The 14,993-nt window shown below is 43.8% G+C and overlaps 1 protein-coding gene across 1 annotated transcript in view; it reads right to left on the reverse strand.

The window, feature by feature from the left end:
• Positions 1-14,993, reverse strand: part of pcdh15b (protocadherin-related 15b) — a 462,078-nt gene that overhangs the window by 189,217 nt on the left and 257,868 nt on the right. The gene's annotated exons all lie outside the window — the stretch shown is intronic.

The following is a 14,993-nucleotide window of genomic DNA, read 5'->3' on the forward strand; positions in this document are numbered from 1 at the left end:
TCTGAGAAATCTGCCACGTCAAAACGTCTTCAGCCAAATATGATTAAAAAAAATTGTGATTTTATGCCTACAACATGCTGTGACACCTCTACTTCAAGATAATGTAAATATATTCCCTCAAATCGATAATAAATATGAAGAAGAAATGATCATATCAACTGTCTAAGCTTACCAAGGCTTTCTGCAGAGATCATATTAGGGAGATAAGGAGCCACAAATAAAGTAGGAATAAAGATGGATATAAAGATATAGTTTTCACGGTCATATTTTTTTAAAACTTTATTTATTACATGTTAAATTAAATGCAAATACATAGTACACTGTGTGCATAATTATTAGGCAAGTGAGTACTCTGACCCTACCATTATTTCTATGCATATTTTCTAACCCCAAGCTATATACACTTGAATGCTAATTGGATTTAAGCATTCTCAGGTGGTATTTATTTGTGTAAAGAGGGAGGGTGTGGCCTAAAGTCATTAACACCCGATATTAAGGTGTGCATAATTATTAGGTAGCTTCTTTATCTCAGGCAAAATAGCCAAAAAAATGAGATTTAACAGACACTGAAAAGACAAAATTTGTAAAATGCCTATCAGAGGGATGCAGCACTCTTGAAATAGCTAAGCTATTGAAATGTGACCACAGAACAATCAAACATTTTGTTGCAAATAGATAACAGGGTCACAAAAAAATGTGTGGAGAAGAAAAGATGCAAATTAACAGCAAAAGGCTTGAGAAGGATTAAACATGAAGGTACCAGGAACCCATTATCCTCCAGTGCCACCATATTCCAGAACTGGAGTGTCCAGAAGTACAAGGTGTTCGGTGCTCAGAGACATGGCCAAGGTAAGGAAGGCTGAAACACGACCACCACTAAACAAGACTCACAAGATGAAATGTCAAGATTGGGCCAAGAAATATCTAAAGACAGATTTTTCAAAGGTTTTATGGATGGATGAAATGACAGTGACTCTTGATGGACCAGATGGATGGGCCCATGGCTGGATAACTAATGGACACATGGCACCACTTCGACTCAGATGCCAGCAAGGTGGAGGAGGGATACTGGTATGGGCTGCTATTATTAAGGATGAGCTAGTTGGACCATTTCGGGTTGAAGATGGACTTAAAATCAACTCCCAAACCTACTGCCAGTTTCTCGAAGATATATTCTTCAAGCAGTAGTACAGGAAGAAGTCTACATTATTCAAGAAGGCCATGATTTTTATGCAGGACAATGCACCATCACATGCATCCAAGTACTCCACTGCTTGGCGAGACAGCAAAGGCCTTAAAGGTGAGAGAAATCCTCACCTGACTTAAACCCTACTGAGAACTTGTGGGCCCTTCTTAAACATTTACAGTGAGGGAGGACAATGCACCACCACAGCATTTGGGAGGCCATGGTTGCTGCTGCACAGAAAGTTGATCGTCAACAAATTAAAAAACTAACAGACTCCATGGATGGAAGGCTCATGGCAGTTACTGAAAAGAAGAGTGGCTATATTGATCACTGAATATTTTTGAAATGCCAAAATTGTTTATTTGTTAACTCTGAGTTGTTTATTTGTTGCACTTACTCTAAAAATTAAAATAAACAAGTGAGATGGGAAAATTTTAGCTTTTCATTTAGTTGCATAATAATTCTGCACATGAACTGTTGCCTAATAATTGTGCACACTTATATATGGGTCCGTCTCAGAAACTGGTCTCTCATTTGGGACATTATGGTCAAAAAATAAATTTTCTAATTTTACTATTTTTTTTGCATTTACCGAACACTCAATGTTTCTTTTGTCATGTTTAATAAGAATAAAGATACTATCTTGCTTTATCTGGCCTCCACTGTGGAAAAACTTTTTAATTATAATTCAAATGCTTTTGTAAAATTGATTTACATATAAAATAACTACATCATGAAGAATTAAAGCCCCTCCTTCACAAAATATTGAATAAATTTCCTCTTTTTGATTGCTTGGGTTAAAAATGCCAAGTTATGATGACTGGATTGATTATTCACTTAAATAGGAATAATATTATACATTTTGGGTATTTGATATGGCGAAATAGGACAATAGGACACAATGAAAAAATCAAGAACACACCAGAAAGATGAGAAAAACGGCGGTGATAAAAGAACAGCGACTGTACCGGCTGAAGGTCGCGCGGGTCTCTGCTGCGGCACGCAAGCAACGGGACATCACTACCGCACCGGACAGAGTGGGGACGGGGCAAAATGACTGGCTGTAGATTCTATCAAAAATTTGATCTAAATTGACCATGGTTGCAAAATATTGGCCAAAAATACGCAAACACGACGAAATATGTAAGATGAAAAAGAAACATTCTATTGCCTTATACTGCAAGACTAAAACAAAATAAAACTGTCAAAACTCACCTTTTCAGTGATAACGTCTGAACAGATCACCCGCATAACAGAAAGACCGCAAATGGAAGCACGATTAACTTCTAACTGCTGGAGTGGAAAATTCCATTCTACACATGCAAATTGTTAATGTGTGTCCTTCCCCACACACAAATAACACGCTATGGTAAAAAAATAAACCACAACTCATTTTATAGCTCAGAAATTCATACAAGACCAGCTGCCATTGTAACATATTCTGTAAGAAACATATTCTATACCTAACTTTCAGCTTTCGTTTTTAAAAAAAACAAAATCGCAGATTTATAACTAAATTTTTATATCGCGTAGTGATTTTAAATTATTACTTTTGGTGAGGTAGTGACCTTGACCCTGAGGCTTTCCGTTTAGATCAAAACACACAATCGTATTAGTTTTGGGTATGTGGAAAATGGAGTTACAACGGTGATCAAATATTTTGCATGATGTTTTATTACGGTTATGATTATTCTGTGAGTGCACCAATCTTTAGGTGTATAAAGTTACAACTTAAAATACAATTAGTGATAACTGTAGACTTTTCAGTGGACTACAACCTTTTTAAGCGAATGCGATGTAGTCAACCATTTATCATGTTCCAGATCAAGCCGCCATTTTTCCACAAATTTGCAGAATTTTTGCCAAATTCTGAATATTCACATCAAAGATTTAGTTTTATCTGTCTTATTTCTTTCATCATTTTATTTCAAATTAAAACCAACATCACCATTCAAAACTGTATAGTTTATTGACTGTGAGTATATTTAGTGGGGTACCCCCACAGTACCCAGTTTCTGAGACAGACCCATATTCCCCTGAGAAAGCCTAAACTTCCTTTTCCTTTGTTAAGCATTTGGGGTTTTAGGTTTATTAACAATTTGGATTGAGAGCACTGTATTTGTTCAACAATAAAACTAATCCTCAGGAATACAACTTGCCTAATAATTGTGCACACAGTGTAGTAGTAGTAGTTGTTCTTACAGTCAATGTGTTGGTGTATCTTAGTGGAGTTGTAATGGAAACTTTAAATGCCATTGTGGCAGCGGGGGCGTGGTCAAGTGCCGGTCTGTGACAGGAGGGTGGAGTCAGGGAAGGTAAGTGGCAGAATCATTACACCTGAGAGCAATTAACCTGTGTTTGTGTGTGTCTTCCCAGTGACCGCGCCCTATTTAAGGAGGGAGAGCGAGAGCAGAGGGGCTCTCTCCACAACCAGATAACCGGAATGTGCATGCGTGCGTGTGTGGCTGAGACAGAAAGCTATTCCACTGAAAAGTGAAAATAAAAGAGTTTTTGCGAACTCAGTCTCTGTCCTGCCATCCTCTGTGCTCCACCCACATCTAGTGAACCTTACAGTGGTGCCGAAACCCGGGATAAGAGTGGAGCACCAGCCGATCAGCCCCATGGAGTCCTCCCCGTTCGCCCGACCTGGTCCACGCCCTCGCCACGGCCCAGCAAAGCCAGCACCAGGCACTCGTCACCCTCCAGAAGGAACAGGAGCGACGCTTCGAAGCCCTGGTGCTGGCCCAGCAGGAAGACCGCAAGGCGTTCCGGCACCTCCTCGTGACGGCGGGGTCCACCAGCGCTCCGGCCGCGGGCCCGTCTCCCCTCACCGTTACCAAGATGGGTCCGCAGGACGACCCCGAGGCTTTCATCACGCTATTCGAACAAGTCGCAGAAGCCTCGGGGTGGCCGATGGAGCAGCGCGCGGCGCGCCTTCTCCCCCTCCTAACGGGAGAGGCGCAGCTGGCCGCGCTACAGCTCCCCGCCGACCGCCGGCTGGCCTACGCGGACCTCCACCGGGCCATCCTCCAGCGCGTGGGGCGCACGCCAGAGCAACAGCGCCAGCGCTTCCGCGCTTTGCACTTGGAGGAAGTTGGCCGGCCGTTCGCGTTTGGCCAGCAGCTCCGGGATGCCTGCTGGCGGTGGTTGAGGGCCGACAACCGTGACGCCGAGGGGATCATCGACCAGGTGGTACTGGAACAATTCGTCACTAGCTTACCAGTAGGAACCGCGGAGTGGGTCCAGTGCCACCGCCCGGCATCGCTGGATCAGGCAGTCGAGCTGGCGGAGGATCATTTGGCGGCTGTTCCGGCAGCAGGACAGCAGATGGCGTCTTCTCTTCTCTCCTCTTCTCTCTCTGTCTCTCTCCCTCCTTCTGTGTCCCGTCCTCGCCCCATTCCCCCACCGCGGAGACGGGGGCCGGTGCCACCCCAGCCGGCCCGCTGCACCCACGGCGCCCTCCCGTTTCTCCCTTCTGTGTCTGTCTCTCCCCCACCTCAGGTGAGTGAGCCCCAGAACACCGGTGCAGAGGGAAAGCCCAGGCCGGTTTGCTGGTGCTGCAGGGAGCTGGGCCATCTTCAACAGCAGTGCACGGCAATGGAAGTGGGCGCGGTGGTTCGGATCCCCGACACGCCAGAGGCCGCCCTCGATCGGGCCGGAGCGTATCGCATACCGGTGAGTATCCAAGGGGCTACATATCAGGCGTTGGTGGATTCTGGTTGTAATCAGACCTCAATTCGCCAAAGCCTGGTTCAAAACGAGGCATTGGGGGGAGCACAAGGGGTGAAGGTGTTGTGTGTGCACGGGGATGTTCACCGCTACCCTTTGGTGTCGGTCCACATTATTTTCAGAGGGGAAAAATTTATAGTGAAGGCGGCGGTTAATCCTCACTTTACCCACTCTTTAATTTTGGGGACTGATTGGCCGGGATTTCGGGGTTTAATGACACGCCTAGTAAAGAGTGGGTCCTGCCATTTGACAGGGGGAGGTCCCGGTGTCGCTTTGGCAGGAGCAGCTGTCACAGGGCCATCTACATCATCTCCGCGTCAGGGTGAGGAGCCGCCGGCTCCTCCTCTCTCTATTGGGGAATCCCTCGTGGATTTCCCATTAGAGCAGTCGCGAGACGAGACTCTGCGGCATGCGTTTGACCAAGTGAGAGTAATCGATGGTCAAACGCTCCAGCCGAACGCCACCCCGTCTTTCCCCTACTTCGCGATTATGAAGGATAGATTATACCGAGTGATGCAGGACACTCAAACTAAAGAGCGAGTCACGCAGCTTTTAATTCCGAAGAGCCGCCGGGAATTGGTATTCCAGGCAGCTCACTTTAATCCCATGGCTGGACACTTGGGGCAGGATAAAACACTAGCCCGAATAATGGCCCGATTCTATTGGCCGGGGATTCGCGGCGATGTCCGTAGGTGGTGTACGGCATGCCGCGAATGCCAGTTAGTAAATCCAGCGGCCATTCCAAAAGCGCCTTTGAGCCCTCTTCCATTAATCGAGACCCCATTTGAAAGAATTGGGATGGATCTCGTCGGGCCATTAGATAGGTCAGCACAGGGGTACCGCTTTATATTATTTCTGGTGGACTATGCAACGCGATACCCGGAAGCAGTGCCTCTGCGCAATATCTCAGCACGCAGTATTGCAGAGGCGCTCTTCCGCGTCATCTCCCGAGTTGAAATCCCGAAAGAGATTCTGACTGATCAAGGCACTACGTTTATGTCACGAACACTGCGCGAACTGTGTGGGTTATTGGGGATTAAGCCGATCCGCACCAGCGTGTATCACCCACAAACGGACGGTTTAGTGGAACGGTTCAACCGCACCCTCAAAAATATTATTAAAAAATTCGTAAGTGAGGACGCACGTAATTGGGATAAGTGGCTCGAACCCTTGTTGTTTTCAGTGCGAGAGGTCCCCCAAGCCTCCACGGGGTTCTCCCCATTCGAATTATTATATGGGCATAAGCCGCGCGGCATCCTAGACATGCTGCGGGAAAATTGGGAGGAGGGACCTTCACAAAGCAAGAACGAAATTCAGTACGTTACGGATCTGCGCGCAAAACTCCACACCCTCACCCACCTAACTCAGGAGAATTTGCGGCAGGCCCAGGAACGGCAAGCCCGCCTGTACAACAAGGGTACGTGCCTTAGAGAGTTCACACCGGGAGATAAGGTACTCGTACTGTTGCCCACGTCGAGCTCCAAATTGATCGCCAAGTGGCAAGGACCCTTTGAGGTCACACGGCGAGTTGGGGATGTTGACTATGAGGTGAGGCGAACGGACAGGGGTGGGGCGCTACAGATTTACCACCTCAATCTGCTTAAACTCTGGAACGAGGAGGTCCCCGTGGCATTGGTGTCGGTGGTTCCGGAGAAGGCGGAGCTGGGGCCGGAGGTTCAAAAAGGGGCATTGGCATCACGTACCTCTCCGGTCCCCTGTGGAGACCACCTCTCCCCGACCCAACTCAAGGAGGTCGCCCAGTTGCAGACCGAGTTTTCGGATGTGTTCTCGCCCCTGCCCGGTCGCACTAACCTCATAGAGCACCACATAGAGACGCCCCCGGGGGTGGTAGTGCGTAGCCGCCCTTACCGGCTACCCGAACACAAAAAAAAGGTGGTTCGGGAAGAACTTGAGACTATGCTCGAAATGGGCATTGTCGAGGAGTCCCACAGTGACTGGAGCAGCCCGGTGGTCTTGGTACCCAAGGCTGACGGGTCGGTCCGGTTCTGTGTGGACTATAGAAAAGTCAACGCGGTGTCTAAATTTGACGCGTACCCAATGCCTCGTATTGATGAGTTGCTCGATCGACTCGCCACGGCTCACTTTTATTTGACACTGGATTTGATGAAGGGATATTGGCAGATCCCCTTGACTCCGCTATCCCGAGAAAAAATGGCCTTTTCCACACCGTTTGGTTTACACCAATTCGTCACACTTCCGTTTGGGCTGTTTGGGGCACCCATGACGTTTCAGCGGCTGATGGATAGAGTCCTCCACCCCCACACCACTTATGCGGCCGCGTATCTAGATGATATAATCATCTATAGTAATGACTGGCCGAGGCACCTGGAACATCTGAGGGCCGTCCTTAGGTCGCTGAGGCGAGCGGGGCTCACAGCCAACCCAAAGAAGTGTGCGATTGGGTGGGTAGAAGTATGGTATCTGGGCTTCCACTTGGGCAACGGGCAGGTGCATCCCCAAATTAATAAGACGGCAGCGATTGCGGCCTGCCCGAGGCCCAAGACCAAAAAGGGGGTGAGACAGTTCCTGGGGCTGGCTGGCTATTACCGTAGGTTTATACGTAATTATTCAGACGTCACCAGCCCGCTGACTGATCTCACTAAAAAGGGGGCACCAGATCCGGTCCAGTGGACGGAGCAATGGCAGCAGGCTTTTTCAGAGGTAAAGGCTGCACTGTGTGGGGGGCCACTTTTACACTCCCCTGACTTTTCTCTCCCCTTTGTGTTACAGACCGATGCGTCGGACAGAGGGCTGGGGGCAGTTTTGTCCCAGGAGGTGGAGGGGGAGGACCGCCCCGTCCTCTACATCAGTAGGAAGCTGTCAGTGCGTGAGGGGCGCTACAGCACCATTGAAAAGGAGTGTCTGGCGATCAAGTGGGCGGTCCTCGCCCTCCGTTATTACCTGCTGGGGCGCCCTTTCACCCTCTGTTCGGACCACACGCCCCTCCAGTGGCTCCACCGCATGAAAGATGCCAACACGCGGATCACTCGTTGGTATCTGGCACTCCAACCCTTTAATTTCAAGGTGGTCCACAGGCCCTATTTAAGGAGGGAGAGCGAGAGCAGAGGGGCTCTCTCCACAACCAGATAACCGGAATGTGTGTGCGTGCGTGTGTGGCTGAGACAGAAAGCTATTCCACTGAAAAGTGAAAATAAAAGAGTTTTTGCGAACTCAGTCTCTGTCCTGCCGTCCTCTGTGCTCCACCCACATCTAGTGAACCTTACAGCCATTTATTCCCTTTTCACTTTTGGAAGAAAAATCGATTTTCAAATGCTTGAATTTGCTGTAAAATGCTCTAAGACACCAATTTCAGCACAGGAAAGCCTGTCATTTTCAGAACTACACAGTATATAGCAGAAAATGTCTCATAATTCACTTTTGGAAGAAAAATCGATTTTCAAATGCTTGAATTTCATGTAAAATACTGTAAAATGGGAAGGGTTTTTGCAGACTGTGACACACATGAAACATAGTACTTGTTCAAACATTGCCCTACAGCTGATCTCACACGATGTTCTTCGCTCTTATCCTATAATTGTCAGTGAGGTAGAAGCAGCAGTCCATAAAAAGGATTAGGAAACTTTTAACCTCAAACATCTGAAAACATCTGAATATTTAGATTACATTTATACAGGTCATATCAAAATCTTATTGGAATTATATTGACAAAAAAAATCATAAATATATGTTAATATTATATGGACATGAGTGTTTTACTGGGAAATGCACCACTTGTATTTTTCATATGAACTACATCCGGGACACGGAGAATCAAAACCGTTTCATAAATCTCTATGTGTCACTCGTGAGGAAATCGATGAATTATTTTGATAAATTTGGGTACTTTTTATTTGTGAATGTGTCTGTATAATAAAATGAAAATCACACATTGGCTTGAAGGTATGAAGTTTATCTTCTCATGTTGAAAAACTCGCATTTTTCATAGAAAATACATTGTGGATCTGAGTGACATATATACATGTCATTTACCAGCTGGGAGGTCCGTATCGTGAAATACCGCGACCAAGGTCTTGAAAGTACTGAGCGAGGCCCTCTGGGCTGAGGTCAGTATTCAAGGCCGAGGTCACGGTATTTCACCATACGGACCGACCTCAAGCTGGTAAATAATATATTTTTTTTTCTTTACCAAATTCTAACAGAAAATGGGAGCGCCCGAAAGGGAAACCCGAGCCAAGCCACCATTTTGAATCCTCATTCACGGCTTCCTCCTCGGTATACAAGTGCACTTCCATGGCAGGAATAAAACTACATTTGCCGCCTGTGTAGTCCCCTATTTATACAAAATTGAGTCGTTCTGGATTCAGCCATGTTTTTGCTGAGTGTTAGCAAATTACTGGTTTTAGCTTTCTCCTGAAATGTTTTCTTTAATTTTGTCTTCCTCAAGGTAGTAAAACTCGCTTTCGCTGTGAACACTGTCGTTATCGCTATCCATGATGTAAAATTAATGCTATTCTTCTGAGAAATGCTGGCAAAAATGTATAAGATTTTTGATAATCTTATAAATAAATCTTATAAAAAAAGATAAATGTTGACAAAAAATTCTACTATGTTTGTTGTTGTTGTGAACGAGTGAGTCGCCAGAGGTCCATAACCGGAGTCCGTAACTGGAGTCTGTACCATAGGATATGGACCCGCTCGCCAGCCAATCAGAGCGCAGGATTTGGACCACGAAAAAAATAACAGTTATTCCACGAAATCGAGTCATACATGAGCTGAAAGCCGACAAGGCACATAGCACTGAATTGGCTATAAGCCATGTATGACGAGACTGAGTGGAATAATTGTTTTATTCTATCTACATTCACTGGATTTTGAGAAACAGAGCATTTTATTTTTATTTTTTGCAAATTCGATAAATAAAAACTTTATGCAAAATGTCCGACAAAATAATTTCCGCTTAGGCGGACTTCTTAAAAACCTATCGATGGCTGCACGAATTGACTTTAGTGTTGTTGGGTTTTTTTTTGAGAAAGTGCCATCTTGCTGTCGTGCCGAGGTATAGAATATCCATCCATCCATTTTCTGTAGCCACTTATCCGTCCAACAGGGTCACAGGCAAGCTGGAGCCTATCCCAGCTGACTATGGGTGAGAGGCGGGGTACACCCTGGACAAGTCACCAGGTTATCGCAGGGCTGACACATAGACAAACAAGTATTCACACTCAGATTCACACCTACGGTCAATTCAAAGCCACCAATTAACCTAACCTGCATGCCTTTGGACTGTGGGGGAAACCAGAGCACCCAGAGGAAACCCATGCAGACAACATGCAAACTCCACACAGAAAGGCCCTCGCCGGCCGCTGAGCTCGAACCCAGAACCTTCTTGCTGTGAGGCGACAGTGCTAACCACTACACCACCGTGCTGCCCGGTATAGAATAGCTTTAGACATTTATTTAGTTCTTCCTCGGACATTTCAGTTATGTAATTTTCAAACTTCTTTGAGCTTTTGAACCAGTCTAAAAAATTCAACAAATTTTAATGCTTAAAGATGAAGAATGTAAACAAACCAGTGAAATAACAGTAGCAATTTGTGAAAAATAATAATTCTTGAAAAAAAGATATGTTCTTACCATCAAATACTTTTATTCCTTTTTTTATTTTTTGGGGTTTTGTGTTTGAGTAGTTTTTATTTCATCATCGGTTGGTTCAGCAACACACTCTGCCATTTTGTTTTTTTCTTCTCACGGTATATGAGCTGACAGCCAAGTAGTAGAGTAGCCAATCAGAGCGCGCGATTGCTCATATCCAGTGAATGTGGATAGAATATTTCCTGATATTTCACTCCGATGACATCACTTCCAGTGTTTTCCCACTGATTTGATGCACGTTGTCAAAATGACGAACCGGTTCAACTTTAAAAATTCTTTTGATTAACTTGCGGGTTTTTTTTTTGTGTGTGTGTAAATGTGCCCATATAATATAAAGAACATTACATGGTTGTGCGAAGATATGAAGTTTATCTTCTCATGTTGAAAATATTTTCACTCGTTTGCTTTACTCACTCATGAATATGTTCACCACACGAAGATAAATTTCATATCTGCACGCAACCATGTAACATCCTCTATACATACTGTGCAGGTACATTTACAATGTCTACATCTTAAACAGACAAGTGTTACATCAGTGCTGGTTTTGGCCGCAAAATGGCTGACAAGGACTCTGTTTCCCAGAGGCCTCACGAATCACATGACTATCAAATGGCTTGGAATCATGTGCTTTTGTGTTTACTTTAGGCTCCCAAAGGCTGGGTCTGTGTGTGCTCACTGTTTACTTGTGTGCGTATGTGTTCACTGCTTCAATGATCGGGCTTATTTTTACAGCCAAACACTTGACAATCTTTAGGGTTGTTTACAATTTAGAAGCAATGTAGCCACTAGAGGCGGCATGGTGGTTTAGTGGTTAGCACTGTCGCCTCACAGCAAGAAGGTTCTGGGTTCAAGCCCAGTGGCTGACGGGGGCCTTTCTGTGTGGGGTTTGCATGTTCTCCCCATGTCTGCGTGGGTTTCTTCCAGGTGATCCGGTTTCCCCCAAAGACATGCAGGTTAGGCTAATTGGTTGCTCTAAATTGACCGTGGGTGTGAATGTGAGTGTGAATGGTTGTTTGTCTCTACGGTATGTGTCAGCCCTGCAATGACCTGGCTACTTGTCCAGGGTGTACCCCGCCTCTTGCCCATAGTCAGCTGGAATAGGCTCCAGCTTGCCCACAACCCTGCACAGGATAAGCAGTTATGGATAACTGATAGATGGATGTGTCCAGTAGATCTCAGCCTTGGTAAGTCAGGTGGCATGTAAGTGACGTCACAATGTCGGATTCTCTCACGTAATTTGTACTCAAATGTACACGTGTTATATGAACCTGGGAAAGAGTAAGATGTCAGTGCTCAGGGACATTTTGTTTTAAAAGAAATAACATCTATACAAAGTATACAGGTAGAAATATGAACAAGTGAACACTTGAACATGTCTTGTGTGGATATTATCTGTCAGTATAAAGGAGTTTATTTTTTGGGTTTTGTTTGCCTTTAATGATCTCATTCTCATACATTACTAAGTTCTGGCCACTCATTAAGATCCTATTTGCACATGTTAATACATTAAAAAAAAAAATTCACCAACAGGTCTCTGTATATTTGCATTTTCTTCTATCCACATTCACTGGATATGAGCAATTGTGTGCTCTAATTGGCTACTCTACTATTAGGCTATCAGCTCATATACCATGAGTGGAGGAAAACAAAATGGCAGAGAGCATCAAGTCAGATATATCACTTTGTTATCAAGTATTTAAAAGAAACAGAAATAGCTAAATAAAGGAATATAGTTTTTTTTTTTTGTTTTTTCCTCCCCAGTATCTCCTGTTCTACACTCCAGCCCAATTGGTGGTGGTAATGCACCTTTAAGTTGGTTTGCCAACCACCAAAAAAAGAAGAAAAGAAAATGGTGGCGCATGTTACTGAACCAACCGAGGACAAAATAAAAACTCCATTCAGAAACAAAACTCCAAAATACACACAAAAAAAGCAACAAAATATGGAATAAAAGTATTTGATGAGAAGAATGTATCTTTTTTTATTTTTCAAGAATTATTATTATAGCATTTTTCACAAATTGCTACTGTCATTTCACCGGTTTGTTTATATTTGAAGCAAAAATGGTGCGCATGTCCAATGTCAAAGTTGGACATTTTGTTTCAAAGTTTGTATTTATCGAATTTGCAAAAAATAAAAATAAAATGCTCTTTTTCTCAAAATACAGTGAATGTAGATAGAATAAATTGGTTATTCCACACAATCTTGTCGTACATGGCTTATAGCCAACTCAGTGCTACGCACCTCGTTGGCTATCAGCGCATATCCGACTCAATTTCATGGAATAACTGAAATATGCTATTCATTTTTCAGTACTTTTATTGTTGTACATTTGGTCCTAAATAGCATAGTGCACTTCGTATTTACAGTATGATAGCCCATCTGAGGCATTCCGATCACAACAAATCACCAATATTTGTTTTGAATGTTTTCTCTCTTATTATAGCATTTACTTTTTTATATGAGACATCCTGGTATTAGGTACTACAAATAGTACACACAGTAAAAGGAGAAAAAAATAGCATTGTGAGTTGCACAAAAATTGTGCATGTCCCTAAAACTATCTGGAATAAATCACAAAAAGTGACCCTGACTTTGAAATAATAGGAGAAAAAAAATCCCCTTGTGATTTCCAGAGAGCTCACAGATTCAGAGAGAAAGTGCAGCTTTGACAATGGGGTAAAGTCCTTCTGCAGCTCAGAGAAGAACTCAAAGTCAGAAACCTTTCAGCTCTCTCTTTCTGTGTGTGTGTGTGTGTGTGTGTGTGTGTGTGTGTGTGTGTGTGTGTGAGCGAGAGAGAGAGAGAGAGAGCGAGAGAGAGAACGACACAGACAGATTGGCCACGAATCTCTGAGAGAGATAAGGCTGTCAGCAAGGCCTCCCAGCTCATGTCATTGGAGGTCTGTCACTGATGGAATGATAATTTTGTCCCTGCAGTGTAAGAAGCAGCCCACACACACACACGCACGCGTGCGCGCACACAAGGTCCACATGCACCTGGGGATTCTAGCATTCTAGCAATTACACACCTGTGATAAGCTTCAGCTGATAAGACCAGATTCATGCTCTCAGATGAGAAAACATTAGAGAACAACGGGTTTGTGATGATGAGGTAATGAGATAAAGAGGAGAGATATTGCACACAGTGTTGACGAAAAGAGCTGAAATACTGCCAGTCTTACATGAAGTAGAGAATCTCTGGTTACAAAGTCATTTTGGATTCTCATTTCTCAGGACATTTCTTGATTTGATACTAATCTGAAACGCTGGATCAGTGTCAGACGGGGTTTGAAATATTTTCCACCTTGTTTTGCAACCAAGCACATAGCTAGGTAGATTTGAACCACACTGCTATCATAGCTATGACATTTCTCCTAATGTGGCAACAGAATCTTGAACCGTGTTTGATTATCTGACAGTATTGGCTCAGTATCGGGTATCAGCCGAATATTGGTATGAAAAAGTGGGATCGGAACTAGTTTGAGAAATTTTAGTGTTCATGAATATGATGAATGCAAAAGATGTAATAAATGCAGGAAATAAAATAAACTCCAAATAATCCATTTTAAAGGTAAGAAAGTAACAGTCCAAAGTCACTAACTGGAGCACAGAAAAAAGCAAAAAAGCTTTAATAGACAGAAGAACAATACAATTGATTTGAGGGTTTAAAGTAAAATCGACAGCTGCCTGCACTGCTTCTCTCAGATATCGACTTGTTGACATTTGATCCTGGAATACGTTTTTTTCTTTTTTTTCTTCCCTTTTTTCTTTTTTTATTTTATTACCTTATCTTGAGCCCTCAGGTAGCACAAATTTGTCTGCCCAAGGAGGGCTTTGATCTTGAAGCTTTACAACATTCACAGATCTGACTTTCCTTCTGTGGGTGATCGTTAGCAGCAGTTAAATGATCTAGCTCTGTGCACATATATGATCTAGCTCTGGTCAATATCCACCCTGTGACCACTTTATTAAGAACATTTCTGCTCATTTATGCAATTATTCAACCAGCCAATCATGTGGCAGCAGAGCAATGCATAAAGTCATACAGATATAAGTCAAGAACTTCAGTTAATATTCATATCAAATATTCGCATGAGGGGAAAATGTAATCTTAGTGACTTTAACAGTGGTATGGTTGATGGTTTGTTGGGGCATGTGGGCTGGTTTGAGGATCTCAATAACTGCTGATCATCATGCTTTACAACTGAGGTGATCAGAAAAGTTTATCAGTATGCACAACTCTGAAGCGGATGGGCTACAACAGTAAAAGACCACATCGGCGTCTATGTCTGTTAGCTAAGAAAAGGAATCTAAGCACAGGCTCATCCAAATTGGACAGTATTACTGGAGAGTGCCAGTCAAAAGTTTGGATACATCTTCGAATTCAATGTTTTTTTTTTTATTGTTATTAATTAAAAGTCACTTCATGTCTTAAAGTAAT

This window comes from Neoarius graeffei, chromosome 14, assembly GCF_027579695.1.
Source record: "Neoarius graeffei isolate fNeoGra1 chromosome 14, fNeoGra1.pri, whole genome shotgun sequence".
Lineage (NCBI taxonomy): Eukaryota > Metazoa > Chordata > Actinopteri > Siluriformes > Ariidae > Neoarius > Neoarius graeffei.